The following is a 26867-nucleotide window of genomic DNA, read 5'->3' as shown; positions in this document are numbered from 1 at the left end:
TACAAGTTCACATTAGCCCCCTCTAGACCCCTATGTAAACATCTTATTATATTAACTCATAAGTTATCATAAGTTAGAACAATCTTTTAACTTTAGACACCAATTCACAAGTGAGTTAACCTTTCACTTAATCTTATTATAATCATGATAAACTACATTCAATCATAAAATATTTGTATCATAACATGCATACGTAATTCATGTATAATTCAATGTCTTAGGGTTAGAGATGAGGAATACGAAGCGTCAAATCATAAACCACACATTAGACATAGGAGCATTATTATCTAAGTAACTCATAATTCACAATTGAATCCAAGAAGAACAAATCAACATACCTTTCTTGTCCCTTCCAAGAACCTTCATACTTCTAGTACAAAGAATACATAACCAATTCCATAAACAAGGTAAATTCAAGAAGCAATTACATAATTAACAACAATGTAGTCAATCTAAATGTTCATGCTCTTCACAATTCACCATATCAATTCAAGGGTTTCATGAAATTGGGGGAAGGACATGGGTCTAGGGAAATCTCAAAGGAAATCATCAATTTACCATTAATATATACTTACACAACATTAATTCATCATAATTAACCATAATTGATTCATAATTTTGTTTTTCAAACAAGACCCATTTGTAAAAGAAAACCTAGATTTTGGGGGGTTTTAGAAATCATCTATTGGAGGGACCTCTTGGGGAAAAGGATCCCAAGAGCGAAAGAAACCATTCCTTAATATAAATGGCCACGAAATTTAATAGAAACTTGAGTACTTTGGTCTTCTTCTTCAAGCTTCAAAGATTCTTCAATGGGGGAGGAATAGAGAGAGAATGTAAAAAGAAGGGAGAGTTTTTGGGATTTGTTTTGGGGTTTGGATTTGAGTGAGTAATTGTGAGGTAAAAGTGATGGAAAATAAATATATAACCCTCACCTTAAGTACCCAAATGACCCCTCACATAAATTTACCATTTAATGAAGTCAAACTGAATTTAAATTTAAGTTTCTCATTGGGGAACAAGTCCGCGTCGTGAAATTGTTGCCGCAAGATTTCAAAAAATAATTTTTGAACAAGACGAGTATGATACGTGTCTGCGTCGCTTACCAAACTTTTTTCTTTGGGTGTGCCAAGTCAGTGACACAGACTTGCTCCCCCTAAGAACAAAAGTTGTCGCCTCTTTGTAGCTTGCTTGATTCAAAGTGGGGTCCCTTCATGTACCCCTCGGGCGATCCTTGGGGGGTCGAACCTGGCCGTTTTAAAACTGTACGAATTATTTTACCTATTTAAAGCCTTTTCACAAGTATTAGACTTCATAAAACACTCCAAACCTTCCAAAAAAACCTAAAAACATTCACTTATTCAATTTCGCTAGTTTCCGGACGTCATGGTCGTTTCTTAGCGTTTTCGTTCCAACACTTCTTATAAATGTTTATTACAATTCTTTAGGTATAAAATCATCATTAGTTGTAATGTGAATCTTTAGTCTAGGTCATAGAATTTATCGGGTGTGTCAATACTCCCCCGTTAGGAACATTCGACCCCGAAAGACACCCTTAAAACTTTATAGGAAGAAAAGACTCAAGACTAGAAGCCAAAAAAAACAATATATATCAAATGATTCACAATTCATTGGAGAAATTCTCCAATCTTTTCAAAAACAAATCATTGCATTAGCACATAGGCACTAAATCCACAACATAATTTATATAAGAGCTCAATGTTTTAGATGACATTAGGAGGAACTACCTTCTCCCTTCAATATGAGCTCATTTTGAACATCAAGAGGATTACATGATGATTTCTTATCATAACAACAGCAACAATGCTCAATACAATATTCATGAATACATATATCTGTCAAGACATGAAAGCACCCCCTAGAAGTTAGGGAGGGCCCTTGGGCCATGAGTGGGCGTACTAGGCCCTTTGGGGTCTTGTACAAACCCTTTAACTATCATTAATTTCATAAGACATGAAAAGTAATACGGAATTTATAACTTTTCACCACATTTAATATAAAAAGGATGTATTTGATAAATACTTAGAGAATATAATCGTCATAAGCAAAAATAAAAATACGACATAATATCTTAGGGACACGGCCCTTTACATGGAAAGGAAACACATAATAAGTCTTAATAACAAAACTAAGAGACATAGACCATGTCCTCGAATATATGAGGTCATACCAAACCTGAGAGACTAGATTTCCTAAGCATCCCCTTCAAATCTTCAAAAGCCTCCAATCTATACTTATAGAGTATAGAAAAGTGTGGGGTTAGTAAAAATAACATACTAAGTATAGCATATACAAAAAAATGCAAAAGGGGACATTTTAGTAAAATAACCTTTCATGCCAAATAAGTAAAAAATTCATGAATTTAGAATCAAATTAACTTAACAAACATCATTTAAACCTTAGAGGATGATTTCCATAATTTTAACAGCAAGAAGCAATTTACAGTGAAGTACCCAAATTTTTACAGTAAGTTCCTTCAACATTACAATGAACTATCCTATTCAAAAAATAGTGAACTTCAAGGTTAAGGAAAGAGGAAATGAACTCATTTCCGTAGGAGTTTCAAAACTACGGTTATCCTTATACTCACCAAGGTAAGACATGAAGTAAATTCACATACACCTCCTTCAATACACACCAAAGTGATTCTCAAGACTACCCTTTTTCGGCTTACTCAACTCGGGAGAACAAGCCACCACTCAATAACAACGAATTAGACGAACACTCAAATAAGACACAAAGACATCCCTTTCGGAATGCCTCCTTTGTACAATGAGTAGATAGCGTCCCATTCCACCACCTACCCTAGGTAGTACAATCTTTTAGAAGGCTTAGCAAAAATACTCCCCTATGGGAAGGTCTACTTATTGTAATGGATAGATAGTGTCCCGTACCACCACCTACCCTAAGTAGTACATTCTTTTAGAAGACTTAGTTCATTCAATTCATATAAGACTCACCAAGACATCCATTTTTGAATGCCTACCTAATGCAATGGATAAATAGTGTTACATTCCACTACCTACTCTAAGTAGTAAACTCTTTTACAAGAATTAAGATTTTCATTACTTTTGTAGGGATTAGCTTAACTGACATGGACCAAGGGAGCTAGACATGTAATCCCGATATCAACCCCTATCGGATGAGAGATCCTCAATTGGCTAGAGTAAGGTCATTTTCTTAGATTCTACATGGCTTGCCCAATTGCTACACCTATTCGGGCACATAGTTAAGGGATACGGATATTGCTACTAAGTTACTCATTCTTTACAAACAAGGACTACTCATCTCAAGAGGTACATTGGAATACAACTACTCAAATCACGAAGTGTAACAACCCCTTCTTCATATCCTCTCGGTTCTAGACATAACCCACACTGATTCTAAACATTATATACTATAGGTTGAGGATACCAACAGAACACCACAACTAAACTCACGAAGGGCATTATCTTTTGACCTATCTTAGAAAGCACTTAGGATGTAGTGGGGTTGCTACTAAACACTTCATCTTAACTCACGAAGAGTACCCATCCCAAAACTCCTCTTTTTGCTTAACTTACCTTCATTCATTCATTCAAGTGTGAGTGTGTGTGTACATGTGAGCACACCTTGAACATAATCATCAATTAGATTACATTCAATTCGATAAAAGTTTAGACCTTCATTAATAACAATACACACTTAAACATGCTCAATATGTACATTATTTCATTTAGGCATAAACTAAGCAAAAATGCAATTTTAACCTAAGGATGCACATTACAAGTACAATCTTCATTATAACTTCATTTCACATATTAGTCCTTCAATCCATTATAACAATACATACCAAATATAACCAAATAAATCAAGTAAACACCGCCACCAAGAAGGTGACCATAACACTCAAGAGGAATTCATAATAGGAACTATTCAATGAAACCAACTCACCATTTAATCATGTTTTAACCACCTATAATCAGTCCCTAAATTTTTCATCATAATATGGACCTTAGAGCAGTAGATAAACACATAATAACAACATAATAAAACTTAAGTTTAAACACTACACAATAATATACATTTAACCCTTTTCTTAAGCTAGAAGTTGGAAATATGCATAAACTTGAGTTCCTTAGAGTTTTTACATTAAAATAATAAATTAATACTAGAATAAACATATTTTAATCATTAAAACACTTTTACATGAACACCCATGCTTGGAATTAAAGATAGAAGAAAGCAATGTTTGAAAACCCTTTTTGAAATTTTTTGAAAGGACTCCTTAAATGGAAGAGAGTCCAAGGATAACTACCATACCTCAAGTATAAGAAAACCCAATGATTTTTGAGAGAGTCTTTTAAGAAAGAGGGGTTTTGTGTTTTAGGAAATGAGGTCTACAATTAGGTTTTAGGGTTTGAAACAATTTAATATACCTAAATAACCGTACAAATGACTTCCTAGGTTCATAAAAGAATTGCGGTGAATTTATAAAACACCCCAAGCCATGCAAGCAGGTCCAGCAGCTTTTGCAGGATCACCATCGATGGATGCATTCAACGGACCATCTGTGCATCAACGGTACGTTGGTGGGGTTCCGTGGGTGGACACATCGCTCCATTTGTTGCCTGTATAGACTACATATAAGGTCCAATTGACGGGGCAAGTCTATGGGCCGTAGGTTGGATCACTTGCCATCGTTTACCCTCGTTGGTGGACACTGCCAAGGCAGTTTTTGGTCCTTCTCTTGGGCCATTCTCTAAGCCCCCTTGTGGATCCTTAGTGGGGTCGCACCCTGATATTAAACCCCTAAACATGGTATTCTAGGTCCTAAGAACATGTCACATCAATTTCAAGAAAAACGAACGCGTAAAACTCACTCAATCACAAAAGGACACACGAGGACTTTCTAAGGCACACCTTGCGAACGTCATGGAAGTCTCGAACTTTTGACCTACAAACTTACGAAAATGTCACACACAGACTAAGGACACTAATATAAATCATTTTATCACAAAATTAACTCATGAAAAAATGACAAAGCTCTAGTTCACTTAAGTTTGTTTTAGAGTGTTACATTCTCCCCCACTTGGAATAACATTCGTCCTCAAATGACATTAACAATTTAAGACCATCAAGGACTCCATTAGAAACACATAAAGTATAACAATCATGATCAGAACATAATAGTCAAGGCACCAAATTACAAGGAGCACAATTTCACACTTTCAAATACTTTGCAACACACACATTTTACCAAAACTTTTTCATTTCAAAATCATCTCTTATCCTTCACTTTTTCAGGAACTACATTATACAACATTAAACACACTCAAAAAAATCTTATCTAAACACATTGAAACCATTGTTCATGAAAAATGGAATTTCTCACTATTTGGATTACACTATGTCACTTTGTTAAAAAAAATTCCATAATGCACCTTTTAAGCAACATTAACAAGATTTCATTACAATAGGAGAGACAAGACCATACTAAGTTACTGCAAAGAGACTTGGTAAGTTACACTAAGTTCAATGTGAGAGTAGAATCCCATACTACCACTCCCACTTAGTTACCCTTGAGGATTCTCTTGGACTAAGTACACTAAATGCAATTCTACTCAACATTCATTATGGAAAACTTAGCTTTAACTTGCTTCTTCACATTATACCTTAAGTCATCTAACTTCATATACAACACATGATAAATTATACTATTATGCAAGACTCTTAATCATTACTAAACTACTAAGGATTTTGTCTCATGATTTATAAGAACAAAAAGTAAATATTAAAATGTCAAGTACCTTTCTACTCAACTCATTCTCCCCCAACTAGGGTAAATCCATATTCAAGGTCTCTTAGTTCAAAGTCCCAATATGCTTCTTACAAGAAAGAAACTCATATTACTCTTAGCACATGCACATCAAGACTAAACATCAACCTTACAAGTTAATCATAACACTTTCTTCTTAGGATTCAAGCCTAGACACTCTCTAAAACACTACCTCATTCAACTCTTGGGCACCACTTAACTCAATCTCATGGGACAAAACCCCCTTAAGGGTATTCATTCCGTGTTTCTTCCTTTGAGTAAACCTACACAAGAACTTCAACCCAATCATAAAAACAACTATGAAACATTAATTACACACGACGGTTCCCCTCAACTACTACAAAATCTCCACTTTCTCTCAATTTTTTTCAAATTTACACGTTAAGGCATTCCTACCATCATTGAACATAATCACAAGATAACTCATTTACTCCCAAAGGTACTTCACTAAATTATTATAACCCTTACCATGCTGAGAACTACATCACCATAACGATTCTCATCAGAATACTTCAAGCCTCATAAATCACACATAGCCATCAATGTCTTCACATTAAAATTCTCAAAACAAACCTCCGTATGAACTCTTCTATCCACAAAACCATCATAAGCATCAAAACTCACCTTTTATCTCCCTCAATTATAGAAACATATCCCTTCCAAGCAATCACCCTACAAAACCACTGGACAAAGGAGAAGAGTAAATAGATCTTATGGAGTTAAGTTCTATGGCACAATAAAAGAGTAATGAAGAAAGTGTAACTCTATCGTCCTATATACTCTTGTCCATGGACGTGTCGCGACTCACACAAGGTACCAAGACTCTACTAGACGTGGCTTGTGAGACTTTTAGACCCTAAATTTTTCCCCCAACATAATGCTCCTATACCAAGTCTGTCACGACCCAAAAGCACCCCCTAGAAGTTAGGGAGGATACTTGGGTCATGACCGAGCGCACTTGACCCTTTGGGGTCTTGTGCAATCCCCTTAACTATTGTTCATTACATAAGTAATGAAAAGTAGTGCAGAATTTATAACCTTTCACGAAATTTAATATAAAAAGGAAGTCTTTGATCAATACTTAGAGAATCTCATCGTGACAAGCAAACTAAAAAACACGACATAATATCATAGGGACATATACCTTTAAATTTAAAGGAAATACATAATAAGTTTTAATAACAAAAATAAAGAAACATAGACTATGTCCTCGAATATACGAGGACATACCAAATCTTGAGAGAGTAGATTTCCCAAGTTTCGCTTTCAAATAATCAAAAGCCTCCAACCTATACTTATAGAGTATAGAAAAGTATGGGGTTAGTACAGAAAATGTACCAAGTATGGCATATGCAAAAACATGCAAAAAGGGACATTTTAGTAATATAAGATTTCATTAAAAATAAGTAAAACATTCATAAATTTAGAAGATAAAAAACATAAGAAACATTATTTAACACTTAGAGGATGATTTCCTTAATTTTAACAACAAGAAGCAATTTATAGTGAAGTACCTAAATTTTTAAAGTAATCTCCTTCAACATTACACTGAACTATCCTATTCAAAAAATAGTGAACTCCTTGGAGATCTTATATGTGATTCCTCTATAGAGAACCACCATCCGGAAAACTTGGAGGATGTTTTTTGGCCTCTTTTCCGCTAGCAGCTATAGTAGGACAATTCCTCACTTAATGACCATTCTTACCATAACCAAAGCAACCACCTGTACCGGCTAGACACTTCCCAAAGTTCTTCTTCCCACTAGTACCACAAGTAGTATTAACCACTTGGAAACCACTACGACTCTCAATATTAACCTTGGGAGTAGTAGATCCGTCTTGATTTGGAACCATCTTCTTAAACCTAGATTGGTTTCGCTCATAAAATTTACCCCTATTAAAGTTCCTTGCAATCCTTCTATGTTTGGACTCCTCAATGGATTGAGTATACACCATTAGTCTAGAAAAGTTCATGTCACCATGGAGCATGGCTGTACGAAACTCTTCTTTCACAAAGTCTGTAACACCGGTCACAAACCTACACACCTCATCCCTAGGATAAGACACCATGAATGGAGCATACCTAGACAACAAGGTGAACTTCAAAGAATACTCTTCAACACTCATATTACCTTGCCTAAGGTTAATGAACTCCTCAACCTTCACTTCCCTGCTTTCCCCGAGAAATATTTTCCTATGAAAGCTTCCTTAAACTCCTGCCATTCTATGTGACCCGACTTAACCGACCTATTATATTTTCATTGAGTGTACTATACTTGAGAAACTTCCCTCAATTGGTATGAATCTAACTCAACCTTCTCCCTAGAGTTCATCCCCATATCAATCAACATCTTATACTCACCATCTACAAACTCTTGGGGATCTTCTCCCACCATAGAGCCATGAAAGATATGAGGATTCATTCTCACAAAGTCCCTAAACCTATAGGTCATAGTACTCTCTAAAACATTCACCTTACGCTCAATACCCCTATCCACATGAGCTGTCATGGATAAGGATAGGGCTAGTAGAGACTCTTTAATCTGCCTATTATTTATGTCCAGGGGACCACTGTAACCTCATAATCTCCACCCACAATAGGGACTTGATCAACTTGGAGAGGAACTTGAGCTCCTTCTGGAACTTTTTCACCTTGGGGAACTCCTTTATTAATTTCTTCGTCCTTAATTCTATTTGCGTCCATCCTTCTTGTAGTCATCTCCTATAAAAACAACGAGAAGTCATTAGAAATAGACACTTATAACCTCAACTCTATGTCATGACACAAGATTGATGAAGAAAGTGAAACTTTATCATCCTATAGCCTCTCGCTCATAGATGTGTCATGACTCACACCGATGAACAAGACTCTATTTAGACGCGGATTTCATTGGACTTTGGATTTCTATAGACTACTTCATAATCTTATGCTCTTATACAAAGATTATCATGAACCGAGAATATAACCTAGAAGAAATGGTATTCTCAAATCATGACACAACATTTTTGGCCTCTCGGAGATCTTATACAAGCCCTTTGACAACATTCATCACATGTATATATGAAAAGTAGGGCGAAAATAAAACTTTTCACAACACCATCTAAAAATCTCTATGTAGAATATATAGGAAAAAGCTAAGTCTCTTTGTCGCCATCTTAGTAACACGGATATATTGGGTTACACCCCATACATCAACGAAATAGAATAACAAAGTATGATACAATTTCTTAACAAGAAAATCTAAACATAGTTATGTCATCGAATTATTGAGAACATACCCTAACTTTCTTGAGTTAATGCTAAAATTCAAGATTTACTTAAATGACTCCTCTCAATTGCCACCTACACGTTTAGAAATAAGACAAAATGTATGGAATTAGTACAGTAGAATGCACAAAGTATGATGCAATAAAATCATGCTAGAAGATCATTTTGCTTTAAAGTACACTTTCACGCTCTTGTTTGAGAAAATTTCATAACAAATGTATAAGAAACCACCTTAAAGTTATCATATACACATACATGACATATTCCAAGTAATACACATTATTGCATGAACATCACTTCAAACTATATAAGCATTTAACTCCCCTACCAAAGGTTATCCTAAAACCCACTTGAGTAATATATGATGCGGCCACCCATATATACCCTTCACACACATCTAAGTGATCCTCAAGAAAAACTAATACAAGATTATTCTTATATCATCAAACAAATCGGTACCCAAAGTTACTATAAGGCTCACCTAAGTATAACAGGAAACGACTGCCTGTACACCCTCTTCAGGCCTACCTATGCAATCCTCAAAGCTACCCTAGATAAGTATCTTTTACTCATAAGAATTAGCATTAAAGTAAACTATGCTCATTAATCCATTGAAGAGATATTCAGAAATCAAGGACTTCACATAATGGTGTTGCAGTAGATTTAGGGAACCTATACCCTAACATCTTCAATGCCTACTCGTGCCATGTCTATATAGTGTCCCATTCCACTACCTAAACATTGTAATACTTATCAAACACTTGAATGTATCCCACATTATGAGAATAGGCAATGATTAATATAGACCATACTAGCTAGGCATGGTATCCGAGTTCTACCCTACTCCTATAGAGTGTGTTAGACTTGCCGAGGGTAGAACTAGGACACATCCTATGTATGCACATGGTTAAGGAATAGAAAGATTTTCTTTGTAGTCTAGTATCACCTTAAGTAAAGTTAGTCCCAAGCATACTAACTCGGTTATATCCTTACTTCTCATAGAGTAATTCAATCACAAAGGCATATAAAACGGTACCATATAATAGTCATAACTAAGTCATAATACACCGTACAAAGGAAGGATGCCATAGGGCTTCCACTCAATCGTCAAATAGGATAAATCAATCACATTCTCAGTGATGGTTTCTTGTCGTTCTAGCCAACCTATCCCTAAGTCCATCAGTCACACAAGAAGGATACATTAAGGCTTTCAACATCAAGGATATCGTAACCATTTTTCTTGTTTGAAGGTTTAAAGTTAATGACACTCTTAACAATGTTCAAGGTCATATTTTCAATCATATATACACATAAATGACAAAGGTGCTTTAGCCTACTAAGTCAAGGGTTCATATTCACATTCTTCATGTATCAAGTAGAGGGGCATAGGTCTACCAAAACAACACACTTCATCATAATTTATCACATGTACAAGAAAATTCAAGTAGCACCTATGGACAATTAGGTATACTATAAGTCACCCTTTCCATTCCTATAGCAACATCAACATAATCCATCATAAGACTAATATAGTCAATTAGGATGAATCATACGTTATCATCAAGTATACACACATGAGGAACTTACCATAGTCTAATATGCCCCCCTATAATCAATTAGGAGAAATCATGATTTCATTTCATGCATACACATAAGCCATATAAGCCTTCACTATGATCATCTGTACAAGCTACATAATATTATAACTTAGCATACATAAAGTAATGCCGACAAGGCCACAAAGCACATAAGCAAAGCCACCATAAGTGGATCGTACCATTCATCACAGCTGAAGACATATACTACACAATATAGAAGTTGTTAGGTCAACATACCACCATTCCATCAACATCACCTCCAATCCTTAGCCATTCCAACCAAAGAAATTCACAAAGGCTCTTACCAATAGCCATACAATCCAATCCAAACCAATTAGCAAATCATACAATGATCCAAGATGATACAATATGAAAATTATCAAATTAATGCATCCTATATACAATCTTATCATAATTCATGCATATATATATAGCCCAATACAATCTACATAAGAATTAAACACTATTAAGCCATTATCACAACACCCAAGTTATAGCCAAAATTAGGATTTCATGAATTGCATGGGTTCATAGTAATTTTGATCAAAATCATTCAATTAACATTATATCATAAATCATTGATTCAAATTATTTTATGCAAGAACCCATGAATAGATATCAAAATATAAGATTTCATCTTCTGAGAAGTCTTCGAAAAAGCCCTTTGAAGTTTGGATCCTTAAATAAATAAGATTCAAGGATGAACATCATACCTTGATTGATCATTAGCCACAAAATTGATGGAGAATTGATGGAGAAATCAAGCTCCAATCTCCAACCTGGCTTCAAGCTGCAATGAAGTTCTAGATAGTTGTATTTGGGGTCTTGGGGTTTTGATTTGAAGAATGATCTTAACTTGGGGTTCTAGACGGATAAAGTCACTTAAAATACCCAAAAATACCACATAACCGCCCATTTTATTTTTTCAATTCTAGGTGAATTTCCTAAACTATCCTTCACTTGGCTAAAAGTGTGAATCAAAATTGAAGACCCAAACGACGAACTCACGTACACTCCATCATTTCGACCACTAAGTGTGGAACGACACCCCCCATCAATAAGGTGTCACCTGAGCTAGAGTCTGTCGCTTCGCAATTGTATGTTGGAACTGTTTTGACAGTTTTGATCCACAAGTTGGGTCCTCCTTAAGGACTTTTAAGGTGGTCCTTGGGGAGTCATACCTGAACGTTTCAAATACAAATACAGTGCTATAGATGTTAGGAACCTCTCACATCATTTTGAACTCAAACAAACATGAAAAATATGCAAAGGCACATTATAACACACAAGCATGTTTCAAGGCTAACTTCCGAACATCTTGGACTTTTGACCTTCAAACACTTCCAAACTCTAAAATTGTCTCTTAACACTATAATAAACCATTTAAAAACCTTATAACCTCATGAAACACTTGTTAGGATCTAGCTTCACCTAATTCATTTTAGAGTTGTTACATCAAGAGGTTGCATTGGGTTATTCCATCCTTATGCTAGAAATCTTCTTCTCGTTCATTCTCAACATTAGAGAAATTTTCAGAGGTTTTGAGGGTAATATTGTGACTTTTCTAGGTATTTTAGGAGGATGGAGGAAATAAGAATTCTCGTAATTACCTTCTATATTGCCTATCTCGCTGTAGCGCCGCCGCCCCACCAGAATGTTGCCGAATGTAGAGACAGTGTCTAGATTTTTGGCAAATATTTTTAATTCCTACAATAACAATGGTTGTTACATCCCTAGCATTTACACATCGTCCTGGGCATAAGAATTTTATAAAAACATAGGAAAACCAATCCAAAATTGGGTGATGGAATTTGAATTTTTTTTTACATGAACTCTAAATTGGACACTAATTAGGGATTATTTTGTTGAAATGAATGCTAAATCACGTTCTAGGATAGTTAGTTTACTCTGATCAGCTATATTCTTGCTGATATAGGAAATTTTTTGATGAGTAGATGGCATTTTTTGCGTTTGGTGTTAGTCCTAGATGAAAGTCTTTGTAGCGGCCTACATCCTGTTATAGCGGCTTGGATCATCCTACTGTTGGTGGATTCTGGCTGATATAATAGAATGTTCCTCAGCAGTAGCCTACTCTTTAAATTCTAAAACTTATATCTTATTGTCTCACCTACTCTAGAAGTATACACTATTTTTAATTATTTTAAACTTATTGCAGGTACTCCAAATGATGGGACAAAATAATGGGAACTTACCTTTCCTCTGGTTTCGTAATGCCTGTAGTAGGGAAAGACTCACCGACTACAGCAACAGCAGATTTTGCTGAGAGTGTGGGTTCGTGTAATATAAGGTTGAAGAGAATGCTCTTGCCTTTAATGCTCGTCTGGTTGACTTTGGGAGGATACCGCAGAATTAGGCTCCCCTACATGCATTATCTACTTTGGTGAGGGATTCCTATGTCGTTCTTAGGACTATCTGCTTGGAGGGCCCTTATCCAGTCATCTGCGTTCAAGTAGTGGACTTTCCTTTATATTCCACTACTATCATTCAAGTAATAGAGGTACCGGAAGTACCAAACCGTGAGTACGAAAATATGCTTAGAAAGATAGATCAGGATTGGCTGAGGGACACCCTAATAGATCCCACGAATTGGGATTAAGTTTAGTGGCTACTACATATGATATTATTAATGCTGACTGGTCACCTGATTCTAAGAGGTGGCTTCACTTAGTGTGTAGGACGATCTGCTTCTTAGGGAACGCACCGATGTGACCTTTTCCCGGCCATGGTTTTAGTGATGCTATAAAGGGTATCTAGGTGACGTGGGAGCACAAATCATATCATAGTGGAAGATGTTCTATAAGTTAATAAGTAGGTGTTCTTCCTCGATTATATCGTCAAGGCCCTACGCAAGAGGGCTGGAGTGCCACAAGTTGGTGTTGATTAGGTACTTCCTATAGGTACCCCTTTTCACCCTCTATTAATTTTTGCAGGTTATACTTCGAAGGGAAGGACAAAGAGGATGATCAAGGCTAGTAGTAACATAGTGGCCGCAGGTTCTGACGAGGAGAACCCCTTCCATGTACACGGGTCAAAGTGGTCTCGAGACAATCTGAAATGATGGGGAGTTGCCTATGCTGACTTCACTCCAGTTACTCCCAACACTGCCCTCCAGGTAGATATGCTCTGTCACCAACTGAGCCAAGAGAGAAGGAAGGGCATGGAGAGGGATTTTCTTATTATTCGAATTTAGAAGACTATTAAGTCAATTTTCACTTGTGTTTTCCCAGCAAGGAGATTCCACGGGTTGATCCGAAAGACTTTACGATGTTTCTTATGATGAACAAGGCTTGGGCTATCTTGAAACGCTTAGAGAAAATTTACTCTGACGTGGACACACCCTGTTTGAGAGTTCCTAATTGGTCAATATTTGTTCCCTTGTTCTTGTGAATTTTAGACGACTTTGTTTTTATATTTTGACTTTTCTATGTTTTGTAGCGGATAGATGCTTATTTCCGCTATCTGATGCAGCCCGATAATAATACCTATTCATGTTGCTGAACAATATAAGAGTTGCAGAAATTTGTTCAGATCCCATCGAGATGGACATGTTGATGTTAGAGAAAATCAAGGGAAGTCAGGTGAGATTCTGCCTCCCCTTGTCCTACTCTGGCGCAATAATTCCCGTTGTAGTAGCACAGCTCTGGTGGGATTATTCCTGCTCCAGTATATCCAATAGAACCAACACTACTAGAAATTTGACTTACTACAATGCTTATGTACCAACGGTTATACTATCGTAGCAATCGCTCACCTATTACAATGGTTATAACCGTATCCAAATATCCTTAAATCTAATAGAACAATTCTTAAAATAAACTGTTGCATCATCCCTATAACCGTCCCTATAGAGAATCTATAGCAACATGTTTTAGAAATGTCGCGATAGATAACTCCATGGGACTAGTTATTTTTATGAAAATAATTCAGATTTTTTACCCCTAAATGATTTCCCTCCTAAAAATATATTTCCCTCCAATATAATTTTGCAAGATATATTAGTCCTTTATGAAAATATGTAAAAGAAAAAGAACAAACCCTTATTTCAGAAACCTTTAATACGAGAGCGATGTGAGAGAGCGTTTCAAAGGAATTTCTGAAGCTTTTGATAAGTAAAACTAAATATCTAGGTGAAGCTGTTGGTGAAGGTGTTAGCGAAGATCATTGGTGAAATTGTTGGTAAAGCTCGTTGGTAAAGCTAATTGATGAAGCTGTTGGTGAAGCTTTGTTGAGGAAAACAACAAGGAACAACCATCTGGTCTTTTTGATGAAGTTTTTGTGGTTCGACCACGAATTCGTCTTAAAGGTGAATAATTTTTAAGTTTTCTATGCTATTTCATGATTTCTAAGTCCCCATTGAATTATTTTTGACAAATATTAAAGAATAACTAATGGGTTAGTCTAAAATCTATGATATTTCCTCTAATATAGGTATTGTATAGACTTCCACTATTTGATTATATGATATACAGTGAAGTAGGAAAAGAAAACACTCTGAATTTGAAGTTACAGTTGAGTATTTAGGGTGAAACATCAAGTGGATTTAGGGTTAAACTTGAAGAGGTTTTGGGATTGAGTAATGCTCTACATTCTAAACGTTAATACTTTCTGGTTGTCTATGCTATATGCAAGGTTACTTACTATGCCTAATGACTTTAAGATAAGCTAGGTTACAAACATGCCCTCTTTATTGTTTAACAGTTGTCTTGTCTTTATTGAAATTAATTTGATGGAAAATCTTTGAGGGTATGGTTATAAAATATTTATTTGTATTGCAAAAGTCTCAAAAGATACAAGAAGACAACTCTTGGTAAGGTAGAACTGTAGAAAAATCGGTTTGAAACCTTTCTGTGTTCTCGTCTCAGTGTCGCTGCCTCGAAAAGGTAATACGTTTGACCTCTACTAGTTTAATCCGGCATTTTGTTTTGATAATATGAAACTTATTCTCCTTCGCTCCAATGCTTCTTTTCTTCTTTGATTACTGTGGATGCCTAGTGATATGCTGTTTGATTTCAAGTTGAGTGTGTATGAATTGTGGAGGTATAATCTATGCTTTTGTTGTTTTTTTCGTGAAAGATATGGCTTTAATCACTAGTTCCATCGAATTGTTTAGTCATTTATGTTTTAGGTGTTATCTACCGATTTTATTGAAGTGTGGTAAGCATGGTTTATAATATTCTGGTTGGTTTACTGTTCCTATAGTTAAGCTTGTGTGCATGCTCCCTTATACACACAAAAAGTTATTTGGCTTGATATTTCGGTAGTTTGGTTTGTGTTTTTTTGTTTCTGGAGGTAAGGCTTTTTCAATATTTTTGTGTTGTTTTTTTGTCATATATGGATTCCAACAAGAAAGAATCTTATTTGGAATTGGTCCAAAAGCTATTGGTGTAGTAGTGGGCCTTGTTCATGCTTTTCTCTATAAGCTCTTGGGTGATGACATACTCAGAATCCATATAACCTAAATAACAAAACAATGTTCCTTCTACATCATCAAGGTAATGAATGATGATAGAATTTTACTCAATAAGTAGACAATTCCCCAACCTGGAGTCCCCTTGATCTCTTTGTTTACTGGTTCAGAGCAAATAGAACCATCATTTAAAACATGAGCAATGCCAAAATATGCAACCTATCATATTACAAAAGTTAAAAGAATAATTTGTTGTGCCAAAAGATCTTATAAAGCAGTAGGGAATGTTTTAGAGTTAACTTTTTACGAAATCATAGGCAATAACAAAAGAAAGATTTGATTTTCGTCCTTGTAAAAAAATAGGCTATTCCTTGAACTAAAGTAATTTACCTTTGCAACAAAGTTTTCATCCAATAATATACTGCTTGATTTGATGTCCCTATGGCATAGAGTAGGATCACAATAGAAATGAAGTTATTCCTACATGCATGCAACAAGAAATAAGTGCAATGAATGTCAAGAAGCTTATAAAATTATAACAATTGGATTAAAATTGTACCGAAGTGTTTGCAGCAAGATGACGATTTTGAAGTCGAGCAAGCAGTTCTATTTCTCTGCAAAAGTCATCCTCAGGTTGCTCAGAAACCTTGTTCATTCTCTTCACTGCTACCATGGAACCATACTTAAATTCATCTTTGTATACCGTGCCAAATCCTCCCTGTCCAATAGTTGTATTCAAGTTGTTGGTTGCTTTCTTTGTCCCCTTATATCTGTATCTCGTAAATATAAAAGTTGTGACTGTGTGCATTTTGTGTACCACTAAGTAAATAGGATAAGAAACCTAGAGAATCATGAAGAGATCTTGCAGTTCGATTAGTACACAAATTGTCTAAAAGAACCATAAATTACCTTCCTGGAATCTTTTTGGTGGATGTGTGAAGGATTTAGAAGATACCTTATTAGTTGCATCAGAATCTTCACGTTCTTTGCTTTTCCTCCAAATAATAATCTCAAAAAATTTTTGAATAAGTAGCATTTGGATTATAGCTCCTAATTTTTGGTCCCTTCCCAGCTTCTTCCCACCTAGTTACCATCAACACTTCAAAGCTATTAGAGGAAATAACACCACTTTTTCCAGTAGCATCTCTGAGTCTAACATGTTTGGATATTTCATGTGATATAGCTGGTCTGGCTTTCTATGTTTGGATATTTCTATGCTTTTTCCTTGCTCTTGTCTTTCTCGTAGGTGCCTCCTTAATCAGCAGGTGGATCATTATCTTGCCCAAAGTTTAAGCAATTGGAGCAACATTTTGGCCTGTAGTTGTAGTTAAGACCTTACTAGAAAGACCCATAAGGAGCATAAACTGTAATTATCTCTACCAAAGGTTGAGATATGTCAACTTTAACTAGCACTCTAGCATATAAAATATGATTCATCTCTATTTGTAATTCAGACCTCTAGAATTATTACGGTTTATATGTGGACCACCCTGCATAATCTCCTCTCTAACTGCTACAAAAGTAAATCGACACATAGTGACCATCTGAATAGGATAGATACTGAAGCATTTTGATAAAGTTCTATACTGCTATAACATAATTGTCCATAGTGTTATATCGGTGTTGCTGACATAATAGTATAGATTCTGCTATACCTGAGGCTCTGTTGGTAATAAAATGTCTGAAGTAGTATGATAATAGTATAGATTTTGCTTTAGTTTTTCTTTTACTCTCTTTTCTGTTGTAATATGTTGCAACTTCTTTCTTCATTTACTGTGATAGTCACATGTATTAAGATAACTTGTTTACAAGACACATGACTGTTATAAAGGAAAGACAGACTAATATTGACCTCGTCTAGTACACTATATAGCACTAATATGCCTTTGATTAACATTACTGATTCATTTCTTTGCAGAAATGTCTTAAACAAATGCAAAGAATCGAAAAAAACTGATGAATCCACACACTTCTGCCAAAAAGAGTTTCGCTTTACTTTGTAATAAGATGGTATGTACTCTTATATAATATTTTTAATCAAATTTTTGGGCTTTTTATTAATAGTAGCAGGGAACAATACATCTCATCAATTGGTCTTATTCTCTAATTCTAGTTAGTTAGGTACACTTTCCATAAGTAAGGTATCTAATCCACTGTTCATGAAATTTGCTTCTGGATCTCTTCCAGTGTGAGTGTATTTTTTATACACATCTCAATATGATTAGGAGAAAGATAAGGAGATAGTATCATCTAAGCATCTCTTTGTGGTTACAAGAACAAGAAAACCCGGACTATTGTACAAGGCTTCAAAGGAAGATACTACTAGTAAAATTGTATGAAGACTGTCTATTTTCATATTTTTTTATTGAGATCAATTATTTATTTCATAAGATTGTGTTTGTTGGATATACTTTGGTAGGCTGAAATGGAGGAAATTGAAAAACAAATAAGCAGAAAAGGTTAGTATGTTGATGCATTTTCAAGCGTCATGGGTCCTGAACATCCCGGATGTCTAAGAATACATGGCACAAGAGTTACAAAGACTACTTCGGAAAAAAAGTTGGCAATTCGAAATCAACTTTAAGTACAACAACTGATGGAATGCACCAAATGCAAGAGAGGATGCAGAAAATTGAGAAACAAATGGAGGAACAAAAGAAAATTATACGACAAGATGTTATTGTAGATGTTATCGCACAACTTAAGCATGCAGGATTTAATTGATCCTAACATACTTGCAGCATTGTCCACTCCTTCACCAAGAGAATCTTCTTCTGTTCAAGGGGCTGAAAAAGGTTTGTGTCGCTAATTTTATGTTTTAATTGTTGAGCATTAAGATCGAACGTGTGTCTTATCCGTATATGTTGTTATTTGTTGTTGCTACTTGATTTGTTCCTTACCGTAATATGTTACATTGGTTATGTTGTTGTTTTTGTTGTTGTTACCCTCTACGATTAGACTGGAAAAGTTTTGGAGTTATAAGCAATAACGATGGTTTTTATTATGAAATCGATCCAGAGAAGTTGGGGAAAAGTTAAAGGAATTATGAACTTGTAAATTTTGGCTGTAACGTAGAGGATCTATAAAGAAGGAAAATTAAGGATGGGTTCTTGAGATGGTGTTCAATGCATGCTTCTTTTCTAACAGTTTAATATCCGTATTTTGCAAGTCAATTTTTATATTTTTTTTTATTAAAGAAGACAATGTTTCTGATATACCGTGGTTTCACGGTATTATTAATATTTTTTCCTTAAGTTTAGTGTGTCCAAAAGCCTTTTTGTGCTAATTTTTATATAAGTTTCTCCTTATTTGCAGGAAATCTGTTCAAAGATGTATGCGGAGGTTTTTGAGCGAAGAAATGCAGATGAGACCACCTACGGAGCTTGTGACGGTCCGTCGTGCTTGTGACGGTCCGTAGGTGGCAGCGTAGTGCAGCTGCTGAAGGAAGATGGGATGTCTTCCAAGTGTGGGGTTACGGAGTCCATGATGGTCCATTGTGTCTATGACGGTCCGTTCTGCAGGTTCGTCATGAAGTTCAGAGAAGTAATCCTAGTACCCATATTCCAAGAGTTTAAGTGTTTTGGAACGAGACCCTCGACGAACCATCGCGTCTGTGACGATCTGTCATACTTTCCGTCGAGGGTAATGAAGAGAGCAGAAGAAGAAATTCATCAAGTATGGGACGACGGAGTCCATGACGGTCCGTCGTGACCACGACGATCTGTTGCGAGGTCCGTCGACCCAGCCGCGTTTTGACAGTTTTCCAGCAAATAGAGTCCTTGTTTAATTAGGTTTTTATTTTCTATAAATAATTCGAAAAACCTTGTTTTTGGGGTTAGACTCCGTATTGTGAGACTCCGTATTGTTAGACTCTGGATCATTATTAGACTCTGTGTATTAGTGTTAGACTTTTGATTATCATTAGACTTTTTGTGAGATTCTTGATTACTTTGAAATTCTTGCAAGTGATTGTTGGTGATTTTTTGTGATTAATCAAGAAAACTTTCGGATTTTACTCTTTCTCATTGAAGAAAGTACATGAATTCTTATATAATATATTTGAATATTGTGATTATGACTATGGGTAACTAAACTCCATAACTAGGGTTGTGGGAACCATAGGCAAATAATGAGATAAAACCTAACGAAAATAATAATTCTAGAATAGTGTCTTGCATCTATTAATAATTCTTTCGCTTAGAAGTCTTTTTAACGGATGGCCAACGTTAGAACTGGCCTTAATGCTACTTGCCGGACGAAGGAGGTAGATAATAGGAAAAGAATTATTTACATAGATTTAGTATATACTTAGTCAAATATCGAATACGATGCTTAATATGAGGTAAAGATAAGGGTTAGGATAGCAACACACGTAGCCGGACCAAGGTGCGGAGTGAGATTTTCTAGATGCCGGACCAAGGATTTAGAAATACATAACTTATCACTTTGCATGGAAGACACTAGGAAAGAATTGTTATAGTTAGAATTACCAAGTTATGAACCTGAGGGGAACACGTAAACCCTAGTTACTTTGATTAATTGATTAAAATCCAACATTCAAAGCTGTTAAGTGTCTCTTTCGATTTTGTTAGTTATTTTCACTCATTTAGAAATAGAAACCCCCCTTTTATTGTTTTTACTTTCCAAGGAAGTCATTGACCAAACAATAGTAATAACAGGTTGAAGTTAAGTCTAAACTATTTTCCTCGTGGGAACGATCCCAACCTCACTAGTTGGGTTATTTACTTGACACGACCGCTTTACTTCTTATTTGAGAAGTAAGTTTGAGCGTATCAAATTATGGCGCCGTTGCCGGGGAAAGTAGCTTTTAGATTTACTTAAACTTATTACTATAGTTTAGCAGATATTTTATTGATTTTACTTTGTTTTATTGTTTTTGATTTTTTTTCAGAACTATCCTCCTTGTATGCCAAATACACGGAGAGGAAGAGAACCCTTGTTTCCCTACGACCACGAATTAGAGCGTACACTATGCAATATGAATCGAAACTTGGGAATAAATGATGATGACCCAAACCAGAATATCCCAGCCCCGGTTGATGTTCATGGTCAGTTGTTACACGATGCTCCGGGTGAACACCAACAGAGGGGACAAAATCCCGTTCCACGGCCCCAAGCATACTACAGAGGCTATGATAACATATCAGACTCCGATGGGCCACTTGTCTTACCTCCTCTACCCACAGGCCACACCTTTGTGGTAACTAGTAGCCTGATGCAAATGCTCACTGCCAGAGGTTTGTTTTCAGGGCTACCTTCTAAGGATCCACATGCCCATATAGCTAAGGTAAGGGCAGTGTGTAAAAGTTGTGTAGGGAGGCCTGATTTGGATTTATATGTAATAGGGCTCAGAGTGTTTCATCTCTCACTGACGGGAGAGGCTGCTATATGGTTCACTGAGCTCCTACACAACTCAATCTTCACTTGGAACCAACTAAGGGATGTTTTTTTAGCACGCTACTATCCGGTCACCAAGAAACTAAACCACAAAGACAGAGTGAATAACTTTGTGGCACTACCAGGAGAGTCAGTTAGTAGTTCTTGGGATAGATTCACCTCGTTCTTGAGAAGTGGCCCAAATCACCATATAGATGATGAGTCACTGAAGGAATACTTCTATCGGGGACAGGAAGATAACAATAAAGCAGTGTTGGACACTATAGCAGGTGGATCTTATAGGGAGTGTCCTTATGCTGAGATCGCTGAAAAATTAGAGAAAATCTCCCGGAATAACAAAGCTTGGGGTACTAGGAAGTCTGATACAGGGAGAAACACCTTCGCAGTACAGTCCACTCACAACCCAGCCACAGATGAGATTCGCGAAGAAATGGCTCAGATGAGAATTGAGCTTGGGTTGGTACTAAAACATGTCACTGGGGTGCAGAAAATATAAATGAAGTCAACTACTTGTCGAAACCACCATCTAATGACGAATGCTATTATGCGGAGGACTCCTATGCGGTAAATGAGCAGACGGGGGTTTTCGGACCGAGCGCCCAAGGCTCAAATCAGGATAATTGGCGCCAAGGTCAAGGGAACCAAGGTCGGAACTATGGTAACTATAACCGTCAGGGTCATTATGTCCGAGATGGAAACTACAACCGCGAGAATAACTTCAACAGGGGTAACTACGGTAATAGATGATAGGTATTGGCCCTATGTCCCTCCTCAAAATTGTGAAGTTACTCCTAGGGATGGTGGAGATAGTATGGCGCGAGTTGAGGATATGTTGCACAAAATGATGAGGAGGTTCGATGCTAGTGATGACCACATTAAAGAGTTAAGGTGTGATTTAGCAAGTATTGGGCAAAAAGTTGATACACATGCAATATAAATTAAGCAGATCGAGTTGCAAATGGCCCAATTATCTGCACAGTTAACACACGGCAACCAGGCACTCTTCCTAGCAACACTGTCCAAAATCCAAAAAATGATGCGCACTGTATGGAAATCACTGCTCGGGGTCGGAAGCAAACCATTGACCCACCAATGCCGTCTAATGAGGAAAATGTGTGAAAGGATGATGATAAGGTGGTATAGGGTAGTGTCGAGGAAAAAGAGAGCAATGGAAAAGATGCAGAAGTTCCAATGAAAATAATTCCCATGCCTAGACCACCACCACCCTTCCCTCAGAGATTAGTGAAAAAGACCGAGGATGGTAAATATCGGCGTTTTATAACAATGCTGAAGCAGCTCTCTATCAATGTCCCTTTGGTAGAAGCTCTAGAACAAATGCCCGGTTATGCCAAGTTTATGAAAGATCTGGTCACAAAGAAAAGATCGGTCACTTTTGAGGATGATGATAGACTGCAGCATTGTAGTGCTATTGCTACAAGATCCCTCGTACAAAAGAAAAAAGATCCGGGTGCGTTCACTATTCCTTGTACAGTTGGGTCATTACATTTTGCGAATGCATTATGTGATCTGGGGGCAAGCATAAATCTCATGCCCCTCTCGATCTACAAGAAGTTGGGTTTGGGGGATCCAAAACCCACTGCGATGCGGCTACTGATGGCTGAACGAACAGTGAAAAGGCCTATAGGGATACTCCATGATGTGCTAGTAAAAGTGGAGTCATTCATATTTCCAGTAGATTTTGTTATTCTTGATTGTGAAGTCGATTTTGAAGTGCCTATTATTCTTGGGAGGCCATTCCTTGCTACAGGTAGAGCCTTAGTTGATATGGAAAAGGGACAGATGAAATTTCGGTTGAACAATGAAGAAGCGACCTTCAACATTTGTAGGACCATGAGGCAGAGTGGCGATCTCCAATCTGTATCTGCCATATCCCACAAAGAAAAAATGAAGAAGGAAAATGAACAAAAAATTGCAAAAATAAGAGTTTATGGTTGGGGATTTAGTGCTTTTAGACAGTTCTGGGTCGCCATGTCTTCCGGGCAAGCTCAAGTCCAAATGTACTGGCCCTTACTTTATTACCCAAGTATTCCCTCCTGGAGCAGTTGAGTTAAAAGCCAAGGAGGGAGTGCGTTTTAAGATGAATAGAGAACGAATAAAACTCTATTTTGGGCATAAAGCATCGGGGAATGAAGTGATAGAGGCATACCATCTTGATGAAGGCGGAGTAATCAAGTGTCCTCAGTCGTGCCGCGACGTTAAATCAGGCGCATGTTGGGAGGCAACCCAATACTTATAGTTTTTTTTCTTTCTTTCTAGTAATGGTAGCATTTTCTACTAATGGGTTTTAAATTTGCAGGCACATCACCAGGAAATTCTGCAGAAAATCACTCTGCAACAGTCACCAACGGACACATGCGACGGACCGTCATTCTCTCGACGGTCCGTCCTGCACAACTGTTCTGGTTGTGAGAGACCCTATTCCTAAGGGTCTCTCACATTTTCTGAGTGTCCTCCAACCGACATCTACGACGGACCGTCGTACTCTCGACGGTCCGTCCTGCATAACCGTCATGACGGTCAGAGACCCCTCTCTTAAGGGTCTCCATTTTTTAAGTGTCCCACGACGGACAGCGACGACGGACCGTCATAATCACAACGGTGTGTGCTGATTGTCGGCGCTTTGCACCGCAGGTTTGCTTCACCTACCACTCTTTTATTTCAAATTTTTTATGCATTGGGGATAATTGCATGTCTTTTTTTGGGGGTGGGGTAAATGGAAAGTGAGTGCTAGGTGAAGTCTGAGTAGCCCAATTCAGTATCCTCTTTTGGGGTTTTCTTGCCTGTGTTCTTTTTAACCAAGAGACTGATTATTTTTCTGTTGAACCGGCATGTCTATATCTTGTATACATAGTTTAATTCTGGAGCATGATGGCTAAAATGATATCCTGATAAAATGGAAAATGATGCATGACTAGGCATAGAAATTGATAAATATGTGGCTCTAAGCATGACATAGAGGTACACCACTGCATGACCCTAAGTCTAAAATTCGAACTAGGTGTCTGATAATCTGGTAGAGTGATGAGATGTCAGGTGAGTGTGAGGAAGATTTGAATAGTCCACTATTTGTAGTGAGCTAGAACTTGCCTGGTTAGTCCTGCTAAAAGTAAGCTGTAATAGACAACTAGGAAAANAATAGACAATTAGGAAAGGATCATAGGCCCTTATTCAATATAGCCCATTTTTAGCCTAAATAAAAGAACACCAAATGAAATTTATCCTTCTTTGATCCAAATGATCTGAGCTTAAATTAGACCTTTCTTTTTCACCCCAACTGATCTTATCTGGGAACAATGTGTTGGCCCTGGGCCCTCCTTGGATATGTGCACCTCAGCTTATGCCAAAAGCTAAAGTTGAGGGTGGCTAATGCAGTAAACAACCTTCGTTATGGCCCTGACCCAACTTTTGGTATTGTGTACCTTGACTCATGGCAAAGCCATGAGTTGAGGGTGGCTATTATGAGGAATGCTCTGGAAAGTGGGGTTGAAAGAACAAAGAGAAAGAAACAAAAGTAAAGTGACTCAAGAATTAGTGGAATGATAAGTAAATAAAAAGAAAAATATACAAGAAATACAAGCAAGAAAAGAAGAGAGTCACGTACTCAAATGAAGAAAGAAGAGAAAATAGCAAGGTGAAAGAATAAGAGAAACTGGGCGAGATAAAATGATAGAAAATGGTATGTTTAGTCGATATGTCAAGGAGGGAAAAAAGTCACTAAAGTATACCTAAATATACCCTACCTGACCCTGAGCCTATGTAACAAGCTAAGAAAGTCCTATCGTGATCCTAAGGGTTGTATAGCGAACTTAAGGCAGTGAAAATAAGGGCAAGCTTATGGCAATAGGTATGAATGAGTGTGACTTTGTTCCGAGAGCGAGTGTTGAAAAGTAATACTTATACTCAAACTGAAATCATTGTGTGAAAAATGAGGATTTTGTTTCAAAATGAGGACACTAGTTGCAATACCGAAAATATTAGCATCTCGGTGAGAAATTGAAGATGATAGATGTTAGTGCATCGTGAGTGTGTGTCATGTTCTGATCCCACATAATTCAATCCTAATAGTGATAGCATGCATAGATATGATGAGATTAATCGAGATTAATAGCCAAATGATTGCAAAGGGTAAAACATGGATACTATTGTACAAAGAGTTTGTATTGAGTCATAGTGCGTCGCTTGAGGACAAACAACAAATTTAAGTTGAGGGTGTTGATATACAGTGGTTTCACGGTATTATTAATACTTTTTCCTTAAGTTTAGTGTGTCCAGAAGCCTTTTTGTGCTAATTTTTATATAAGTTTCTCCTTATTTGCAGGAAATGTGTTCAAAGATGTATGCAGAGGTTTTTGAGCGAAGAAATGAAGAAGAGACCACCTACAGAGCTTGTGACGGTCCGTCGTGCTTGTGACGGTCCATAGGTGGCAGCGTAGTGTAGCTGCTGAAGGAAGATGGGGAAGTTTGACAAAGTGTGGGGTTACGGAGTCCATGATGGTCCGTCGTGTCTATGACGGTCCGTCCTGCAGGTTCGTCATGAAGTTCAGAGAAGTAATCCCAATAACCATATTCCAAGAGTTTAAGTGTATTGGAACGAGACACTCGACGGACCGTCGCGTCTGTGACGATCAGTCATACTTGCCGTCGAGGCTAATGAAGAGAGCGGAAGAAGAAATTTCATCAAGTATGGGACGACGGAGTCCATGACGGTCCGTCGTGTTCACGACGATCCGTTGCGAGGTCCGTCCACCCAGTCGCGTTTTGACAGATTTCCAACAAATAGAGTCCTTGTTTAATTAGGTTTTTATTTTCTATAAATAGTTCGAAAAACCTCGTTTTGGGGGTTAGACTCCGTATTGTGAGACTCCGTATTAGTGTTAGACTTTTGATTATCATTAGACTTTTTGTGAGATTCTTGATTACTTTGAAATTCTTGATTACTTTGTAATTCTTGCAAGTGATTGTTGGTGATTTCTGGTGATTAATCAAGAAAACTTTCGAATTTTAATCTTTCTCATTGAAGTAAGTACATGAATTCTTATATAATATATTTGAATATTGTGATTATGACTATGGGTAACTAAATTCCATAACTAGGGTTGTGGGAACCATAGGCAAATAATGAGATAAAACCTAACGAAAATAACAATTCTAGAATAGTGTCTTGCATGTATTCATAATTCTTTCGCTTAGAAGTCTTTTTAATGGATGGCCAACGTTAGAACTCGCCTTAATGGTACTTGCCGGACCAAGGAGGTAGATAATAGGAAAAAAATTATTAACATAGATTTAGTGTAT

The sequence above is a fragment of the Solanum pennellii genome, chromosome 5 (genome assembly GCF_001406875.1).
Source record: "Solanum pennellii chromosome 5, SPENNV200".
NCBI classification, from domain to species: Eukaryota; Viridiplantae; Streptophyta; class Magnoliopsida; order Solanales; family Solanaceae; genus Solanum; species Solanum pennellii.
Note: the sequence above shows the minus strand (reverse complement) of the source record.